The sequence below is a fragment of the Petaurus breviceps genome, unplaced genomic scaffold (assembly GCF_028583685.1).
Source record: "Petaurus breviceps papuanus isolate PSGF00001 unplaced genomic scaffold, PetGlider_PUasm1.0 90510, whole genome shotgun sequence".
In the NCBI taxonomy this organism is placed as follows: domain Eukaryota; kingdom Metazoa; phylum Chordata; class Mammalia; order Diprotodontia; family Petauridae; genus Petaurus; species Petaurus breviceps.
This window is the reverse complement of record NW_027187267.1, coordinates 4,182,185-4,203,968: the sequence shown is the minus strand read 5'-3', so window position 1 is coordinate 4,203,968 and position 21,784 is coordinate 4,182,185. Positions and strand designations below refer to the sequence as shown.

The following is a 21,784-nucleotide window of genomic DNA, read 5'->3' as shown; positions in this document are numbered from 1 at the left end:
ACAGGGGTCAGGAGAGTCTTCCCAAGAGGATCAAGCCCTATCTTGAGGATGCCAGTATTGGGTGTAAGGCCAGTGTTATCCACTCACAAATGTCCCAGAAAGGGATGGGTTCTGAGGCTATAATGACTTGTGCTACTGATGCCACTACTCCTGTGAAGATCTAGGAGGATTAAAGAATTAATAGAAACTCAGAAACCATCTAGTTCAATCCATACATGAAAATAGGAATGCCCTCAATAACATCTCCACCAAGTATACACCCAGCCTCCTTTGAAAAACTGGTGAAACCATAACTCCCCATTTCACTGTCTGACCATCTAATTTTTAGAAAGCTTTTCCTTATATTCAGCCAAAATTTGCCTCAGCAGCTTCGACCTTTATTTTTTTTTAAGCAATTGGGGTTAAGTAACTTGCTCAAGGTTACACAGCCAGTTATTTCTGGGTGTGGTGCTAAGTATCTGAGCCCAGATTCGATCACCAGGTCATCCCGACACTGGGGCCGGTGCTCTTACTCACTGAGCCATCTGGCCACCCCTAAACAATTGGGGTTAAGTAACTTGCTCAAGGTTACACAGATAGGTGTTTCTGAGTGGGTGCCAAGTGTCTGAGCCCAGATTCGATCCCCAGGTCATCCCAACACTGGGGCCGGTGGCCACCCCTCTACCTTTGTTCTTAATTCTACCTCTGGAGAAAAAAAAAATAGAAGACTAAATCTAATCCTTCAAACAAATGAAAACAGCCATTGTAACCCACCTGAACCCTTCCCAAGTCTTCTCACCAGGCTAAACAGCTTAATTCCTTCCACCACAGATTCTCATGCTGCATGAACTTAAGGGCCTTCCCAATCCTCCAAATACACCTCTGGACATACTCTCCTTTGTCAAATGTGTTGACCAAAATGCTATATAAATACAGGATTACAGAAATGGTCTGACCAATGTAGAGTATAGTGAGATGATCACTCATTTCATTTGCTTTTAATGAAAATGAACTAAGTATTTACTATGTACAAGGTGTTGTGCTACACACTGGCGATAGAAAAGTAAAAATTACCCAAAGAGATATAAAGCTGTGCATACCCTTTGATCCAGCAATACCACTACTAGGTCTGTATCCCAAAGAGATCATAAAAAGGGAAAAGGACCCACATGTACAAAAATATTTATAGCAGCTCTTTTTGCGGCGGCAAAGACTTAGAAATTGAAGGGATGTGGCCCTGGAGTCAGGAGGACTCACGTTCAAATCCGGCCTCAGACACTTAACTCAAAAACTAGCCATGTGACCTCGGGCAAGTCACTTAATCCCAATTGCCCTCCAAAAAGCAAAAAAAAAAAAATTAGAAATTGAAGGGATGCCCATCAATTGGGGGACAGCTGAACAAGTTGTTGTATATATGAATATAATAGAATACTATTGTTACATAAGAAATGGTGAAGTGGTGGACTCCAGAAAAACCTAGAAAGACTTGCACGAATTGATGGTGAGCAAGGTAAGGAGAACCAGGAGAACACTGTAAGCAGTAACAACAACATTGCGCAACGACCGACATTATTAGACTTAACTCTTCTTAGCAATGCAATGATCCAAGGCAATTCCAAAAGACTCATGGTAGAAAATGCTATCCACATCCAGAGAAAGAACTATGGAGTCTGAATGCAGATCAAAGCCTACTAATTTCTGATTCCTCTTCATAGCACGACAAATGTGGAAATATGTTTAATATAATTATACATGTATCATCTATATCAGACTGCATGCTGTTTTGGGGTCAGGGGAGTGGAGGGAGGAGGGAAATTTTACAACTCAAAATCTTATAAAAGCAAATGATAAAAACTAAAAATCAATAAATTTATTTTTTTAAAAGAAAAAAGTCAGAATTAAATTGTACTTGCCTCCAGAAGCTTACATTCCACATGGAGGATACAACATAGACATAGAAAAAATAAATACAAAGTAATTTCAAGCTGGATAGAGAGCAGGAGTGTGCTAGTAAATGTTTAACAACCAACTCCACACACACACACGCAATTAGACACCCTTTTAAGTTTTATTTGCATTATTAAGACTTTCTCCATCACTTTCTTAAGTCCAGACAATCAACAAAAGAATTAATTGAAGCCTTGGGGCAGCCAGGAGGCAGCAGTGAGTAAGAGCACCAGCACCAGAGTCCAGAGACCCGGGATCGGTTCCGGCCTCAGATACCTAGCACCCACACAAAATGACTGGCCATGTAACCTTGAGCAGGTTACTTAACCCCAAATGCTTTAAAAAAAAAAATTAATGAAGCCTTGATTTGTAATTTTTCCAAGATGTAAATGCTCACAGTGAAAATTTAATAATCTGTTTCTTAAGTAGGAGCTGGCTCCAGCACACCCCTGGTTGAGTACTCTTAGTCACCAAAGAATATCTATTCTCTAGCTGCCTTCAGACTCTTCCTTCATCCCATATACTTGCTTATGTATCTCATACACAAAGGGTTATCCAAAGTCATTTCTCTGGGTCTCACTTCCTCAGTGTCTCTATCTAGTATACCTACAAATCAGTGACCTGGGTACAGGTTTGTTTTTTGGTTGTTTGTTTGGAGGTGGAGGGAGAGAGGAGGAATAGAGTCACTGATGAAGGAAATCATAGGTTCAAAGATTTGGAGATGGAAGAGACCTTTAGAGACTGAATTTTGTTCCAACCTCTTCACTTTAAAGCAAGAAGCAAAATCCAGGAGGTTCAAAGAGGTTAAGTGATTTACCCAAAGTCACCTCGATATAAAGTGGTAGAGGCCAGATTTGGATCTACACTCTCTGATTTCAAATTCTTCACTCCTACCATTACAGAACACTGCCTCATGTAGGGGAAGAGGGGAGGGAAGTCAGGAAGAGGATGAAGGATTTGAAGCCCTGAAGTGGACAAGACTAAACTTTTCCCGCTGTGAGATAAGGAGGTAATGTAGTAGATAGATAGTTGGTCTTGGAGTCAAGGAGACTTCAGTTCAAGCCCTGCGTCTGATAAATGTCATTTAATTTCTCCAGGCCTCCAGGCAACTCTCTAAGACATTAAATGAAAGAGAAGCATTGGATGGAGAAGTGATTTCATCACTGAAAATTTCCTACACCCATGAAATTATAGGTCTGGTCCCAAAAAAAATTGACCCAGTAAAGGAACAATGTTACAGTAGGCCAGAAAATATCTGGATTTTTTTGGTTGTTGTTTTGTTGTGGGTTTTGTTGTTGCTGGCTTTTTTTTTAATGATGATTCTTTTGGAAGATCCTTAAGGTTCATATTCACAGTCCACTCCTACTCTAGACAAAGCCCCTCCCTTTGCTAGGGCACCCATCACATTCTAACCCAGTCCTTTTTCTGGATCCCTACCTTCCCCACATCCCCAATCCTTCCTTTCCCACTCACCCTTCCACTCCTAAAATCACAAATCCTCTGCTGAAAACTTCTTTCTACTTAGCCAGTCTCTTGTGGCCCCCCTCCAGTGACATCAGAGGCTGGGGAAAAGAGTCAGATACCATCCCTCCCTATTAAAACAAAAACCTTTGGGTTTCCTTGTGCTACTTTGTTGTGTAAGGGATTTAGGAGGGGAATATCCCCATATTGAATAAGGAGTGAGTAAAGCTGGTCATGAAACTCTATGTGCCAAGTCCAGAGAGTGGCTTCTTATAGAACCACAACCTCCCTCCTCTTGCCATAGCTGGAGGTTCATTACTTGCCAAGAATCTAAAGACTTCCCTGCTTGTATCTTTCATCACCCCCATCCATCTAGGTATATCCTTAAATGAACCTGCCCAAACACAGGAATCTCATTTTGGGCCTCCTGACCTCCCTTATGTTAAACAAAATACTTTACATCTCACAATCTCTGGATTCAGAGGAAGTGGACTAGAATCTTCTAAGAAATAAGAACCTATTGATCTAACATCACTGACCATCTACCTCTTCTGGGAAAGTCTGAGCAGCTGCCACAGACTGGGACTGTGGCCAGCCCCACATCCTTAATCTGGTCTGTTTCCCTTTTCACACAGTAATTGGCATATTTCTTGAAATAACCTTTGTTCCCTCCTCTCAACTGATCCCTATCATATCCATTCGTTAAGACTGTGCTCAATTTAAGACTGTGCCTATTCTAGAAAGCCTTTTTCCAGCCTGCACTGATGTCTCTATTTGTTGAATCCTTCCATCTAGTTATAATCTCTCTCCTGACCTGCAGATTTACATCTCCAACTGCCTGCAAATGACATCTCAAACTGAATATCCCACAGACATCTTAAACTCAACAAGTCTAAAACTGGAAAGAATAGACAGAGGGAAGGCACTAGAATTAAGAAGGATAGAGAAAGGCTTCCTGTAGCAGGTAGGATTTTAGCTGGGACTTGAAGTAGGCCAGGGAGTAATATGTAGAAAGACTGGAAAAGGAATAAGGGGGCAGACTGTGAAGAGATTTAAATGCCAAACAAAGGAGTCTAAATTTGATCCTAAAGGTAATAAGGAGCCACTGTAATTTATTCAGTAGGGAGATGACATGATCATACCTGCACTTTGGGAAAATCACTTTGGTAGTTATGCAGAAGATGGATTTGAGGAAGTACTGACAAATCAGGAAGACCAAATAGGCTTTTTTTTTAAACATGATAAGAGCCAGATTAGGATGGTTCATCTGTGAGTGAAGAGGAGGGGATGGATGTATGCAAACATGCTACAGAGACAGAAGTGTAAGACTTGGCAACTATGTTGGGTTGAAAATAGAACAATACTGAGAATTTTGTTTGATGACCTGATTTTTGTTATCAGGTGAAACATAAAAGTGTTTGCAATTGTCATGGAGAATGTCCAACACAGAGACCAAATAGGAGATAGATTCCCTATAGAGGAGATCTTCCACTTTCTCCTGTTTTGGGATGAGACAGAGGATTGGCTGTGTCCCCACTAAGCCTCTAGGTCGTCTTGTCCATCCTCCTGTTACCAAATCAGAGACCAAGAGAGAAAGAGAACTGTTCTCAAGAATCATCAAAGGAAAAAGGCAGTGTGGTGTAGTGGAATGAATATTGTCTCTGAATTCAGAGGAAGTGGATTAGAATCATATAAATGAGTTATGACCTGTGTAGCCTTAGGAAAATAATTTAACCTTCCTGGGACTCGGTTTCCTCATTTTTTAAATGAGGGGGTTGGACCAGAATGTGTTTCCTTCCAGCTTTTAACCCTGTGGTCCTCCTCTCAGAAACCCATTCTAGTGTTTTACACACATGCCCAGCCCCCAAGTCAGGAAACTTGTCTGCTCAGGTAATAAGGATAATCTCTTCTTTTAATCTTACTTCCTACTCTTGAAAACTAAAATTTACCCCATTTCACAGAAACAAACTGTGATCCATTGAGGGTGAGCAACTCACAGGGGACAGTGGCATATATTGAAGGAAAAAAGGTTCAAAAATTTATGGATGGATAGATTAAACCTAAGAAAGCCCCCTATCTCTTACTTTAGGTCAGGTAATCAGTCTGCCATGGCCCACTCACCAAAAATGTGATGCATTTTCATATGAGTTCAAAGTAACTTCCTAAATAGAACCTAGGATTTCTGAATTCTTTAAAATTAATCTTCAGAATTGTGATTCTGTGCTTTCTCCTCCAGACCTTACAGACATGAGTTTCTAGGGACAATTCATTATCTCCCAATCAATAATTTTGCCCTAAGTTCTTGAAGGCAAGGACCTTTATTAATTTACTCACTCATTCATCAAATATATATTAAGTACCAACTGTTTTCAGAACATCCATTCCTCCAGTCCTCAAAACTTCTCAGTATCAGCACCAACCCTCTGTTTGGGTCACAGAACCAGCAGTATTTCTAAGTCCCACTCATTCTTACCCCATACCTGTGCCTTTGATGCTTATCTCTCCCAACTACTCTAATACATAGCTCTAGAAGCTATCCATTCTCTCCTGAACCTTCAATCTTTCCCTCTCCATTATCTCTTTCTCATTTGTTTACAAACATGACCAGGTCCCACCCAATCAGGAAAAAAAATTCCTCACTTGATACTATACCATCTCTCTTCAGACTAAACTCGTGGGAAAGTATGTCTACACCTGAAGCCCCTGTTTCCTCACTCCACACTTTCTCCTAATACCTTGTTAACCTAGCTTACATCTCTACATACTAAAACTGCTCTTGCAAAGGTTACCATAGAACTCTCTAGAAACAATGGTCTTTTTTTTTTTTTTAGTCCTGATTCTCTTGGCTATTATCTAGCTTTAGACAGTTTTATAACTTTCTCCTACTGGATACCCTCTCTCTTTTGGCTTGAAAGATATAGCACACTCTAGAGTCCTCCTAAACCTCTCTAACCACTCCTTTTTCTGTTACTCATCCTCTTCCTTATCTCCTTAATGTCAGTGTCCCCAAGGGTCTGTCCTTGGCCTTTTTCTCTCCCATTGCATCTTACTCACTCCCAGGATCTTACCTCCCACCTCTATACAGATCACTCTCAATTCTATTATGCCCTGTCCTAACTTTGCTCCTGAATTAGAGAATCCAATGAGCTGTAAGTAAAAGTTTCAGAGAAAGTCAGAATCTAAACTGATGAGCATATCATTATGTTCCACAGAAGAAATCCCAAAGAGGATAAGAAGATGCCTGTATCTCCTACTCTAGGTTCCAGCAAGTGGCCTCCAAGGAAGCCTGATAATTTAGATGTTATGGTTAAGGATGCTGAACTTTATCAGAATGACCTCTGGTTGGTTTCAGGGAGAGGGGAGGCAAGGGAGGGAGGAAAAGACAGAATTTGGAACTCAAAAAGATTTTTTAAAGTTTAAAAAACTGTTTTAGAATATAACTGGGAAAAATAAAATATTAAAGGGAGGAAGGAAGGAAGGAAGGAAGGAAGGAAGGAAGGAAGGAAGGAAGGAAGGGGAAAAGAAAGACCTCTGGCTGAACATTTTCAGGGCACATTTCTCCTCCCAGAGTCCCCCAGGTATACTCAGCCCATATGAGCATATCACAGCTGGGCCCACAACTTGAGCCATCCCTGGTATCTAGACAAACTTTGAACATACCCCTATCTTAGCACTCATTCTCATTATGGCCCCCATAAGACACGAAGGGAAAACCTAACATTGGATGATTTTATAAGAGAATCTCTTCATGTTACTCCCCCAATTTAAAAAAAAATCTTCAGTAGCTCCTTATCATCACCAAGTAAAGTTCAATGCCTTTGACTAGTACTCAAGGACTCTAATATCTGGAACTTCTTGCATCTGAAGCATTATCTCATCTTATTCCCTTAAATTTTAGGTTAGCTACAGCCACACAGTACCATGGCTCCTGAAACACCACCTACCTGTATTCTCCCACCTACCTCTCTGCCTTTGCTCACATGGTTCTCAGTGCCTGGAAAATCCACACTCCTCTACCCTCTTGGCTTTACCCATCCTTTAAAGCTCAAATCAAAGTTCCTCATCATCAAAACTCTCTAATATGAAAGAGAGCCTATATTAGGGTGGGAACATGAGATAAGGAGAAATGTCAGCAATCTGAGATTTACAGGACTTGGTAACTGACAAGATATGAAAATGTAGAGGAGTCACTGAATATTTTCTAATAGACAATATTGTATACAAAGCTCTACTCTATACATTAAAAAAAAGTCTGATTCAATTCATTTCAACAAGTATTTATTGTTCCTCTCCTAAACAAGGAAAGATACAAAGCTTTAAGCAAAACCATGTCCTCCCCCTCATAGAATTTGGTACAAACACAAATAAACTAACACAAAATATTACATGATTAAGTACCACATTGTCAGTAGGAAGAGACAAAGCACTAAGAAGGGGATGTTACTTTTGGAAGAGAAGACTTCAGGTCTCTAGATGGTTAAAAAAGAAAAAGAAAAAAGTTAAAAGAAAATAAAAAAAACTTAAAGGCAGTATTTGATTTGAGTCTAAAAATAAATAGGAATGCAACAGGCAAAGCAAGGGGGGGGGGGGGTGTAGCATTCCAAACATAGGCAAAGGTGTAAAGCAAAGGCATGGAGCTGGGAAATCACAGCATGTTTAAGGGGAAGAGAATAAACCAGTTTGACTAGAGCATAAAGCCTGAAGCTCCTCCCCACTTCTTCCCACACACGCCTCCTCCCCCCCCCTCCCCCGGCCCCATGCCAGTGTATTGCACATAGCAGACACTTAATAAATTTGTGTTATCGATCAATCCAAGTCTCCTAAGAGGTGAGGCTAGATGAGCCACAGCTCTGGGAGCAGACACATTCCAGTCCCAGATCTTCCTCGGAGACTCCAGGGAAAGAAACTGAATCCCCAAGATTTGGTGGAGTCAGTAAAGTCAGACATACCCAAATAGACATAAGTAGACCCTAGCCCAGATGCCTACCCACTCTGACAGATACATACACATATACATTCCCTGGCTAGAAAAGCCACTTCAAACACACGCAAAAGAGAGGTTGATGGGGTTGTGTTATCCCCACCGATAAATTTAAAAAACAGACACAGGGCCAGCCACCAGTACCCCCTCCCCCTAGTCCTTTGTTCTTGTCTGTTCAGCCCACAGGCCCCTTCTGAGCCACCCACCCCTACCCCCTGCCTGGGGAACAGGCTCAGGCATCCACCTCCTTCCCCAAGCTACTCTTAAAGAGACAGCAAGATCTATTCTCTTCTACCATCCCTACCACCTTCATGAACTAATTAACCTCCCTCCCCCCAAAAATAGGACAGAGTACCTAAAAAGCCCCAAATACCACCCACCAAAGGTCCTTGAAAGGTCTAGGACAGAACCCAAAAGTCTGTGACTCAAGCCTGCTGCTTCCCCCAACACCCAACTACCAACCCACCCACAATAGAAAGGAAAAGGAAGGAATTCTTCCCTATTTAAGTTAGTTCCAGGGATTGGGCATCAGTGTCTCTGGGGTAGGCAGGCTTCTCAGGAAAGGGATGCGGACAAGAGAGAGCAACAAGTGGGAATGTTGAAAGGGAGAGAGGGAGGGAATTATGGGTTTAGGGCAGAGCAGGGAGCTGGGAGGGATAACAGGGGGCCTCTAAATTGAGACTCCAATTCCTCCCCCAACTTATCTTCCCCTCCAAAAAAAACCAATTCTCTTCAACCACACATATGGGGTTAAAAGAAGGCCAGAATGAGAGAAAAGACTCTTCACAAAAAGAGGGGGGACCCCCTCCCCCAAAGGTCTTTCAGAAATAAAATTAATGGAATGTCTTAGCCTCATCCCGAGGGAGTTTGGGGGGGGGTGTCTTTTGTCCCTGCTGCCCAGCTTCTCCCACATTGATCACCATAGCAACCAAAGCCCTCTGTTGCCTAGGTGATGGCAGCCAGGTCCTGGAACCCATACCCATCATCCAAAGCGAGTGGGGTTATGGGGATGGGGTAGGGGAGAGGTTAGGGACTAGAGGAAAGAATGGGGTTTCTCCTTCTTTAGCCCCAGCTTTTGTCTGGGCTTTGGGATCAGATTTCTCCAGGAAACAATCAAGTGAAAGCCCCAGAAAAAAACAAACCCAAGTGCTGTAGCTCCCCCCCCCCATTCCGGCATATCTTCCCCCCCCCACCCAAATACACACACACACACACACACACACACACACACACACACACATATACAGAAGGGAGAGCAGCTTTTGAGGCTTGAGGTATGCAGGCAGTGCTGACCAAAACTCAATGGAGGAACAGACCCTGTATCAGGCCATTCAGATTGGATGGAGCTTGGCCACCTGATCCCCATGACAAAACAAATACAGGGCACATGTGCATGTACATTCAGTGCACACACAAGAACATAAACAACACAACAGGGGAGCAGGCAAACAGAAGTGTAATGAGTCAGGATTAAGACCATGATACCTCTCTCTCAATTACATCCAGTTCTGATCCAATTCTCAGTCTAGTTCCAGCAAGCACAGCAACTGAAGGCTACAGATAGAAAGAATCAGAGAACCCAGGACTAAGAGAAATCGCCCAAGGCGCCAGGGTTATTCTGTGAAAAAAGGTTGAGGCTGGAAACTAGGACTCGAGATTCCTAAATTGTAGTCCCAGCTCACTACCTATGTGCCCTTGGACAAGTCAATTCATCTTGGTGGTCTTGTTTTCTCATATATAAAATAAGAGGGCTAAGGCTAAATGATCTCAAAAGTCCATACTATAACTTCCTTTATGAATCATTACAAAAAGGGTACCCCATGACTCCTAATCCCCACTATGGATAGGAATGGAGGAACTGAGGTGATATTGCAACAGGAAGAAGGTAGAAGGACTTTCTGGAAATAAAAGCTATGATACACAAGGATCTGAAACAGAATTTTCTAGGACAGGAAGTGGAGGTATGGGGTAGTTTTTAAATAGAAATTAATCCAAACATTTTGAGATTAGGGAAATTTAGTCCTTCCTGTAGGAAGCTCTAGCATGGGCAAAATAATTTCATCAGGCCCCCTCCTATAGAACTATCTATGAAACACATTCCAACAAGCAGGTCAGAGCTTGGATCTGACTCCATACTCTGCCCACCACAAACACGTGTATACATGTAAACACTTGTTTGTGTGTGTATATACACACATGCGTGCATGCATGTGCCCACACCCTTCCCTAATAACTAGTTTTATCCCTGGCTCTAGTCTTACCCACCTGTGACCACCATAGGTCCCAGGATTACACCCCTTTCCATTAACACCTCTTCATAAACTTTACATTCCAGTCATACTGACCCAGTTGCCTTTCCCCTTATCCTATATCTCATAATGTTCAAACCCTCTGGGGCCCACCCCACTCTACTGTATACCCAGAACACTCTCCCTCCTCCTTAACACCTCTTTAAATCTCTAGTTCAACTGCTACCACCTTTACAAGGTCCTTCTCTCCAGCTTGTGTTTCCCTAACATCATCGAAATTATGTTTCATATTTACTTATCTTTGTACATATTGTTTCCCCTCAACAGAATAAAAGTCACTTGAGGGCAGGGGTTGTTTTCATTTTTGCCTTTGTATAACCAGCACCTAGTACAGTACTCAGAACAGAGTAGGCATTTAATAAATGCTTGCTGAGTTTGATTGAAAGTGATTTGTCTGAGGTCACTCACTTGTTGAGTGGTGAAGTCTGGGTTTGAACCTATGTCTTCTAACTCCAAATTCATCATCCTTTCAACTACATCTTGCTGTCTAATAGTCCAACATCCTCATTTTGTGGGTCATGGATCTTACTCTGCATTGATGTCCCCAGTGAGATTTGAAAAGAAGCAGAATAAGAAGGATACAGCCCCATCCCTGTGTCGACTATACCAAAACTTCTAGACTTTGACCTCTGAAGCTCATAACTAACTCTTAGAAGTCATAGGGCTGGGACAACCAGCCAGAGGATTATTGATCTACATCTCCACTATGTCCTGAATACACAAAATGAGCAAATAACAAGACGTTGGCTAGGTCTGGTCTGGGTGTCTTATGGGAAAGCATGGTGGTCATTGGTGGTTGACTTGACTTCACTGGAAAAGAAGTGACATCCCCCTGACTATGCACATATCACAATTCCCCTAAGCTTCTACTTAAAAGTCAATCCAGCAAGGAGGAAAGTTCTAAATTTATGATACTATGAGACGTAGGGGTTTTTTTTAGGTTTTTTGCCTAACAATCTAGTTTAACTGTAGTTAGTTCTCAGCAGGTTCATAGATACTGTGGGCCGGGAGAAACTAGTAGAACCAGGGACACTTGGGTTCACCCCACACTTCCATATCACCAACCAGGGCTATTGTGAACCAAGATTTGTTTGGGTAGATCTGGGACAGTTCAAATAATAACAATCGTATTTTAATTAAGAATAGCTAGCTTTTGTATAGTACCTACTATGCTAAGGCACTGTGCTAAGTGTTTTCCCTAATTTGATTCTCACAAAAATTCTGGGAGACATTTTACAGTTGAGGAAATAGAAGCAAACAGAGGTTAAGTGACTTTACAAGGTCACTCAACTAGTAAGTGTCTGAGACCAGATGTGAATTCAGGTCTTTCTCATTCCAGGTTCAGCTCTTTATCCACCGCACCAGCCATATAGCTGCCTCTTAATAACTTTTGAATAGTATGTATAAAACATTTTTAATAACTCTAAAAAGATCTATAACTGTGCCCCAAGGTGGATGGATATGGGGTCCAGGCCTTGAGCACAGTGGATATCAAAACAGTTTCAGGATTTTGGTGGGGGAGAAGACCCCAGGGAATTCCTTGAGATTGCTTTTCACTTCCTAGCTGTTGTTACCTATTTTTACATTCCTAGACTACTTTTTTTTTTTAAAGCAATTGGGGTTAAGTAACTTGCTCAAGGTTACATGGCAGTTATTTCTGAGTGTGGTGTTAAGTATATGAGCCTGGAATCGATCCCAGGTTATCCTGACTCTGAGGCTGGTGCTCTTACTCACTGAACCACCTGGCCACTCCTCCTGGACTACTTTTACCCTAAGGGTTGTTGGATATGTTTTTACCAAAGGAATTATGGATCTAAATTCTCAGGTTCTGAGTGATCCACTGACCCAAATGTGTAAACATAACAGAGGCGACGGAATAGAACATGAAGAGTTAAAAAGGACTTAAATTATCCAGACCAACATCTTTACTATACAAAGGAGAAAATAGTGGTCCAGGGATGGTAAGACTCACTCAAGGTCACAAAGTTGTGTGGTATAGTAGAAAGAGCTCTGGATTGGGGACAGCTAGGTGGCGCAGTGAGTAGAGTGCTGGCCCTGGAGTCAGGAGAACCTGAGTTTGGATCCGACCTCAGACACTTAACACACACAAACAAAAAACCTAGCCATGTGACCTTGGGCAAGTTACTTAAACCCAACTGCCCTCCAAAAAAAGAAAGAGCTCTGGTTTTGGAATGAGACAACTTGAATTCTAATGCTAGCAATGCCTCTGATCAACCAGCTAAGTATATGTCTTTTTTTTTTTTTGAGGGGGGAAAGGTAAGGCAATTGGGGTTAAGTGACTTGCCCAAGGTCACACACCTAGTAAGTGTCAAGTGTCTGAGGCTGGATTTGAACTCAGGTTCTCTTGACTCCAGGGCCATCATTCTATTCACTACACCACCTAGCTGCTCCCTAAATATACATCTTGATCTCCAGAGTTCAGGAAAAGATATTTTGTAAAAGATAAGCCTAGTCAGGGAAGGATTAGACTAGATGACCTCAAGGATCCCTTCCACCTCTGAGATTCTCTGATCCAGGACCACAGACTTAATTTCTCTGGGTTTCAGTATACCCATCCCTCAAATGAGTAATATAAAACTTGTACTGCCCACTTCCCAAGGTTTTCATTAGCAGATCTTCACTGAATTCATTCTCTAATAGCTCATCATGATATGGAGGAAAGCCTAGGTTCTTGAAGGTTCTTATCAGAAAAGGTTTGGAGCATCAACCCAGAGCAGGGGTGGGGAACCTGTAGCCTTGAAGCCACATGTGACCTTCTAGGTGCTTGGATTCGGCCTTTTGACTGAGTCCAAGTTTTATAGAACAAATCTTTTCATTAAGGGGATTTGTTCTGTGAAGTTTGGATTCAAAGAGCCACACCTGAGGGACCTAAAGGGCCACATGTGGACTCAAGGCCACAAGTTCCCCACCCCTCACCCAGAGAGCCAATCTAGACAAATGTAGATTAGCTTGTCACCAAAAAATTGTCCACATGATGGTCAGTTCAGCAAATTTATTGTGAATTTTTTTTAGCCACAATAAACCATAAAGCCATATACTAAGGCACAGAGGGGTTCTGATCAGTGGAGGATACACCCACAATAAGGAATTCTTTAGAAGCTAAATATTGGTGTATTGGTGAGAGAGAACAGGGATCCAGCTCTCTAGACTCCCAATCCTGTTCCTTTCATTTATTGTTTCTTCCACCACACTTGATTCCCCTCCAAAATAGTGCTATTTAAGAGTAAAATTCACAAAGAAGTCACTCAGAAGAAGGCTCAGTATAGATTCCACGCCCCCCTTAGGAGCCCCATATCCTGTTCATACAGTAAATAGGGGGTATGGGATCCCAGCTCTCTGCACTTTGAAGAGCCCAAGGGGATCTGTATGTCCAGTGAAGGAGATGAGCCAATTGACCTAATGTTCAGCCCTATCCTCACCCTCAAGCCAAAGACTCACATAGGCCCTACACCACTGAAGGGAAAATGTATCCAACAGACCCAAAGCCTGAGACAAACAAGAAGGGTGTCGTGGACCAAGCACTTCCCTACTCACTATTCCTGAATGAAGGATTTCTAAGCCCCTTTGGATTATGACTTTTATTGTCTTCTTTCCCTTACAAGGAAGCAGACATGGAATCTTTGGACAATGTAACAAACCCATCCCTCTGGAGAGATGTGCACTATGATTCTCTGCACAAGAAGGGAAAAACTAAGGCACAGAGAAAGGGCAGTAGAATGGCCGCAGCAGTTGGAACTCTTCATCCCTATGCCTGAGAAAATGTGCACTGCCCCTTGGGTGGCACATCTGACTGGGAGGTCAGAAAAATAGGTGGAGCTACTGTGAGATGAAGAAATTACAGAGAGGGGGCGGATGGGGGCTGGGCTCCGAGAACCACTGGTTGTCCATTGGAAGCTGGCATTGGGTATCCTTGCCCCCACCCTGTTTACCTGACACTCTCCCAGGGCAGCTCCCAGCAGCCTCAGACATGAGCTCACCATTCTCACTGGCCTGAGGGGGTAGGGGGATGACAGGCAGAGGATCAAGGATCCTTCTCCACTGGACTTCACAGAAGGGAAAGGGCTATTCCTCAGTCAAAAGGCCTGTGCTTGGGCTCATGGAAGGAAGGCCTTCTCACCACTAGGCCATCAATGCATGGAAGTGAGAAGGGCAGAGAAGTAAAAGGGTCCTTCAGGTCTATATAAGCTATTCCCTTTGGAAACCTGGAAAGGCTCCTGCTGGCTCCACCCAACTCCACTCTACCCCACCCAGCCCAGCGGGTTCTGCAGAGACCTGCTTTGCTCTCTTTTCACCCCCACCCCCATCTTAGCTCCCAGGATCCCAAAACATGCCCCCCCATTCCCCAGCCTCTCCCAGGCCCATTTCCACTGTTCCCACAACCAGTCACAGAAAGAGCAGACTTGGGGGGGGGGGGGGAGATAGGCTGAGTAATCTCATTGGCATCTGTCCCAGAGGCAGTGGGGCTGGTAGAGAGAATCTGGATGCATGGGTTCCCCCTCTAAGGGCAGGATTTAGCATCCCCACCAAATCACAAGCTTCAGCTAGCTTCCTGACAACTCCAGAGTGGCAAAGGATTCCCTACACACACCTGAGAGGAGGGGCAAGAACAGACATGTGGATAACAGGAAGTGTGTGCCCTGGATTCCAATCGATGAGGCCAACTTCCTTTGTGCTCCCCCTCCTCCAAAAAAATTCTTCCTTTTCCAAACAATTCTATCTCCTTCCCCCACCCCCACAATCCAGCTCCATCAATTTCTTCAGCCAAACCAAAGTCTGGATCCTCATGCCCTAGAAGGGTTTCCCAAAATCCAGTAATCCATCCCCTACCTGGTCCTGCAAGCTAGGAAGGCAACAGGATGGTCTTTTGTGTGTATATGAGGGGCCAGGAAAGAGAAGACAGAGAGACAGGGACCTAGGTGGCCACCTGAGAATGAGTGTGGAATAGACCTAGGATGGGAGGGGTCATAGGATAGCCCTCCCTAAATGAAGGGCAGGAAAGCATGGGATGGGGCTGATATGTGTAAAAGTAAGTGAGAGATATTAACCAGGGACAGACCTATACTGAAAAGGCAGTGAGATAAGCAAGGAGTACATGTGTACAGGGAGCAATTAGGTGGTACAGCAGAGAGAGTGCTGAGCCTAGAATCAGGAAAACTCATCTTCATGAGTTCAAATCTGGCCTCAGACACTTATCACCTGTGTGACCCTGGGCAAGTCACTTACCCTGTTTGTCTCATATTCCTCATCTATAAAATGAGCTGGAGAAGGAAATGGCAAACCTCTCTAGTATCTTTGCCCAGAATATTCCAAATGGGGTTATGAAGAATCGGACATGACTGAAAACAACTGAACAACATGTGTGTATATAGAAACCACAGTCCATGTGCAAAGGACCTTGGAGGGGAGGAGAGAAAGGAAGGGAGGTAAGAAGCAATGGGATAGGTCTAATTGTGCATTGGAAGGGAATGGGTATAATTGGGAGGGGGGAATAGAAGCCAGTGTGGGGTGAATCTAGTTTTATGCAGAACAATACATGGGAGAGGAAGGAGAAATAGGACAGGCAGAAGTATGTGCACAAGGGAGAGGAAGGGGGTTATGGAACAGGCTTAGATGGACTTCGGGGTATACAGATATATTGGGATAGGAGGGTCTAATACATATACAGGGGAGACAGAAGCATCTCTGGGTTTCTTTTGACCATGTCTTCTCCCCAACACCGACTCTTCCTCCTTCTTGGAAGACCCACAAACACAGATGGGTGCAAACCCGCCCCCCCCACTCACAAAATACCCCAGTGCGAAGGCCCCTTCCATTCTCTCAATTACCCCACCCCTACTCAAAGCTTTTAACTCTAATAAAAGATTTTTAGCACTCTTTCTCTCCCCACAGAGCCATTCCTGGAGTTAAGCAGGTGAGAAAATGAGTGTCTCCATTCACACTCAGTTGTTTTTAAAGTTCCTCAGTTCACGCCTCAGTCTCTACACCTGTCCCTCTCCACCCCCAATTTCCCCTTTAAAAATAAATAAATAAATTAGTCCAGGGTCAGCACAAACAAAATGCAAGGTCTTTTGTGGGGGGGAACGAACTGGAGGATGGAGAAGATGGCGAGGTGAGGTTTTTTCATATCTCTGCTTAAAGAATACCACCATTCCAGTCAACCATTCCCACACATCCCTATATAACATACTATGGCCCAGTGGAGAGAGAATCAGACATCCCCAAGCCAAAATGCCAGCATGGTGGTGGCAGGAATGTCCTAGTGACAATCATATTAAAACGTTTATCTTGCATGAAGAAGCTCTGTGGATACAGACACCACAGAAAGCAACAATCCTAGATGAAAGGTGATTTCCCCACCCACACCCACACCAATCTCTCATAGAGAAATCTGCCTAGGGTAGCTCTTCCATCAGACTGGAAATTGGAAAGGGACTAGGAGGATATGCAGTGTCTTCCTCTAGATCCCCCACCCTTAACAAGCAGAATAGGGGATGATTAACATAATGGTGGGGAGAGTCCTGTGGCTAATATTCCCATGCTATACTCCTTCAACATTAGGAGTACAGCACCAATCACCTCCTTCCTGCTTTCCTACAGCAGGGACTCGAAGAAGTCAATATAGTTCATCCAAAACTATGTTTCTTTCCAAATTTGGACTCTGTGTTCCCATGGGCCCAGACTCCAATACCTCCCGAGCAAAGGCCACACTTTTTAAGAAGGGAAGACCCTACTGAGATCACTTTCCTATTCACTGCTTCTTCCTCTGGGGTTCCTAGAGACTTCATCATACCCCATCATCCTTGGGAAAATGATGGCAAAGGTTAGACAAATAAATTTAGCCTATACCCAGAATCCATGAAACTTCATACTTATAATTCCAGAAAGGATACTGTTCAAAAAGCACACTGAACTTGGAATCACAGAACCCATATTCTAATTCCAGCTCTGACTCATACATCCTGTGTAACTCTGGGCCTCAGTTTTCTGATCTGCCAAATGAGGCTACATTATATGACTTCCAAGATCCCCTTGCAGCCATAGATCTATGAATCTGTATGTTCATATGTATCTTCATATCATAAGACCTATGATCCTCTCTGTCTTCAGTCCTAAGAGGTCAGATAAAACATAGGACCACTGAACACCATAAATATTCACCCCTGTGCTCCTCTCCAGAGGCTAAGGCACTCACTAATCATGAGGGAAGAAGAGGTACTGAGTCATCTTACATGTCCCACAGTCTATCCCTCAACCTAACTGCCACATTTGTCTGAGTTGCATAGGCCCCACAGGACAAAGTGGGCCCCGGAGTTCCTGCCCCACCCCTGCCCCCAGCTCCTTCCCACTCTCCCCTCTCCTCACCCCACCCTGATAACTAAGAGATTCTTGGCCAGCCACTCTCCCAAATCCTTTCCCAGGTGTTCAGTCTGTAATTACAAGCCTCGCCAGGGGCATCAGGTCTATAGAGCTTCATTTTCATAGGGCTCAACAGAAAGGGTGTCTATGTCCCAGATTTGCACAGAATGGGGCAGAGGAGATGGCAACCCAGGCAAGCCCCAGTTGGAAATTTACCCTGAGCCTTCCCAGCTCCAGACAGAAAGGAGCACAAGAGCTACATGAGGTCAAGACAAAACTTTCTTCAGCCCTACCCCCAACCTTGTATGAAGACCTCATCTTGAAGGAGGTAACTCATCTGGTACTCAGACATCACTGGAAGACAAAGGCAAGGTTAGGAGAGGGGAGTTAAAAAGAAGTCTAGATACAGGAGAAATCTGACCAGGAAAATTCAAGAGATGAAGCAAGACAAAATATGTAGCCAACCTTGGTCACTGGAAGTAGAGATGATGTTTCCAAACAACATGAAAGAAATCAGGAATCCAGGGCACAAAAAAGAAATGAGGTATCAGGTCTAACAGATACCAAGCAACAGGTCGAGATCAAATGGACTTCCTAGGAGGTTGAAAGCATTCAAGAGATTCAGTATCTCCCATCCTTTTTCATCATGATCCTCTTCCTAGCCCCAGGGATAAGGAGTCACAGGTATCATTAGTCCCATTTTATAGAAAGGGAAACAGAGACCCAGAGAAAGAAAGAGACTTGGCCAGTATCACATGATACATCAAAGGTTAAGCCAAAACAAGAACCCAGGTTCTTCATTTCTCTATTCAGGGCTTTCTTCATTTAACCTTCTAATAGGGGGACAAGTCAAGGGTGGAATGACAAAAGAAACAAAGGCAAAGGTGGCTGCTAGGGTTTTCTGAGTTCCTGAAACCCACCTGGGGGGAACAAGAAGTCCTAGATCCTTCTCACTTGCTCATAGCAGCTCTTCTAAACAGTTATCCAGCTAAGTCTCCTGTCCATGAGACTCAAGAGATCACATACATACTGGTGTGGGGGTGGAAAGGCAGCACCAGAAAGATAGCAGGAGGTACTCTTCCATCAAACTCTTCTGGTATTCTGATTACTGATATCTATCTAAGATCCCTTTGACTACCAAGTAAATACTAATGGGATTGGGGCACAGCCTGTGGACCTTGGATTAGGATGTGGGAAGGTCAGAGCTCACTAAGTTAAGTAAAATTGCCTCTGTCTCTAGAAGAGCCTTACCTATTAATTTAGACTAGACCCCTAACCCTCGGCCTGAAGGTAGTCAGGCTATGAATCTGTGAGCATGCTGCTTTAAAACGGAAGTCCTGTCCTAAGTCTTGGTCCCTTCACTTTCTAGGCTTGCCATTAAATTTCATCTCTTGGGGTCCTGGGTTGGTCACTTCCTCCTTAACCCCAGAGAGGAAAGGAAGAAGCCAATTCTGTTCTCAGAAGAGAAAAATTTCCATTTGGGAGTAGGGCAACTGGATCCCCACGCCACAGTAGTAGAGGAGAGCAGATTGTAAACATTTTCCCTCCTCCCCAAACTACTCACAAATTTTAGTCCCAGTCCACATCCTTCAGCCCTCACTACTAATCCTCAGCTCCCATCCTATTCTTCAGCCCATACCATCACCCTTCATCCCATATTTAGCTCTAATTCCACAATCTCAGCCTCTATACTATCAGGTCTCAACCCTCAAGCATACCCTCAGCTCTCAGTCAAAATCCATACACTCAGCTTTTATCCCTATCCCATGTCTTCAGCCCTATCTATCTATATCCTTAACCTCATCCCACACACTTAACCCCCAGGCCTCAGTATCCATCTCAGATCTTCACCCTATACCCTTTATCCTTATTCCAAATCTTTACCCCTCGCCCTCAGTTCTTATTTCCTCTCCTCAGCCCCAGCCCGTATCTTCAGCTCACATCCTATACATTTAGGTGGACCCATCTCATACATCCTCAGCTTCCATCTTATGCCTACATACCCAGTATTCACCCTCCACCCTCAGGCTTAACTTCAATTTACATAGGCTCTTCTGAGAGCAGAAAGGAGGCCCTGAATTGTACTCCACAAACAAACTACCAGTCACTCCATTACCTGCAACTATCATGTTCTCTTTTCCCAAATCTCTCATCTTAATCTCAAAAGCTTGGCTTCCTAGTGGATTAAGCTCATATCTACCCTAAAATCTCCCCAACCATACTTCTCCCTCTTTCCTTCTCCCTATATCAGAATCCCAAAACTCCACAAAGGCCTTAGAGCCCCAAGAGCAGAACTGGGTGGCAAAATACTAACCCTGGGAAAAGGTAGCATGGTCAAAGTGGAGGGGGAAAAAGTTTAAGTACTTGGAGGAAGGCCAAAAGCCATAGCAGACAAGATAAGAAACTTGGGAAGAGAACCCAAGAGGCTGGACTCCCCTAGCCCTTCTTGTAAGGGATGAAAAAAATACTCAAACCCAGACCCTTACATACAGCCCCCCCCCACACACACACACACTATAAAGTTCTCCACTTTCCACCAAGAGAGTTTTGATGCCAACATGCCACAGTGAACACACACCAGTCACAAGCAAGCACTGCCTGACCCACAAAAGACTGCCCACCCATTTCCACCCCATCCTTGTTTCCAACAATAAACCTACTGTTACTGTTTCCAAATCCTCCAAGCACTCCAGGGGACAGAGATACCCTTCTTCCAAGAGTTTCAAGTACACCTCACCTACATAGATGGAGCACCTCTCCCTTCCCCCTACAAACACCACCACCAGGGACAGGCACTCACTTAAAGGCACACCCATCTGATATACATATGAAACATCTCAAAACACAGTAGTACATACATATACAAGTAAACAGACCCTTTAAATAGAAACAACTATCTTCAATACACACCTCTGGTCCTCCTTATACACACCCTTCCCTAAAGACACACGCCCCCATCCAGCTCAATATTTGGGCCTGCATACACAACCCTAACCAAGACATACATATACCTTTACCAATATGCATACACCTATGTTAGACAAACATCTCATCCCCCCACCATCACATCTCCTTTCCTCTGTATACAAGGACACACATACAGATCCCCTAACACTAGGGACACTCCACACACCCCCTGCCCCCATATAGACGCTGGTAGCTAAAGAGAAACCCCTACACACCCCAAACACGAAGGCACACACCTGCAGGGACAGGCGTGCACGAATACAAACACAAAGACACGCTAGGACACACATGCCCCCCGCCCCCGACAGTTCTCACACTGGCAGGTCCCTTTGCCCTCCATAGAGGGGAGTATGAGAAAAAGGGAAGAGGGGGGTGGTCGCTAGGGTTTGACCTCCGGGCCCCCAAGAAAGCCCAGCCAGTCCCCTTCTCCAAGCTCCACACCCGCTCCCCCTTTACAGCCCCTCCAGCGCCCTCCTGGGACTCCATACATCCCCCCAGACACGACACGCCAGCACACCGATCCGCTCCTCAAGCTTCAAAGGCACCTCCATATCCCCCTCTACCCCCCCCCCCCCCCCCCCCCCCCCCCCCCCCCCGAGGTAGGGTTATTTAATAACCCTCCCCCCCCCCCCCCCCCCCCCCCCCCCCCCCCCCCCCTACACGACGCTCTTCTGATCTCGGTTTCAGGAAACAGCTAAGCGCCCTGTTTCCAGCAGCCCCCCGAAACCCAAGCCCCCCTTCCCCAGCCCGGGACACCCCTCCC

General features: G+C 44.2%; 1 protein-coding gene across 4 annotated transcripts in view; it reads right to left on the bottom strand.

Moving 5' to 3' along the window:
• VANGL2 (VANGL planar cell polarity protein 2) overlaps nucleotides 1–21,784 on the bottom strand; it is a 42,803-nt gene that overhangs the window by 19,817 nt on the left and 1,202 nt on the right. The window contains exon 1 of one of the 4 annotated variants that reach the window (XM_069062901.1): nucleotides 20,715–20,862. The exons of the other annotated variants lie outside the window; for them this stretch is intronic. The gene's annotated coding sequence lies outside the window, so the exon portion shown is untranslated. Of the gene's footprint in view, nucleotides 1–20,714; nucleotides 20,863–21,784 lie in introns of those variants that run through there. 4 annotated transcript variants of the gene reach the window in all.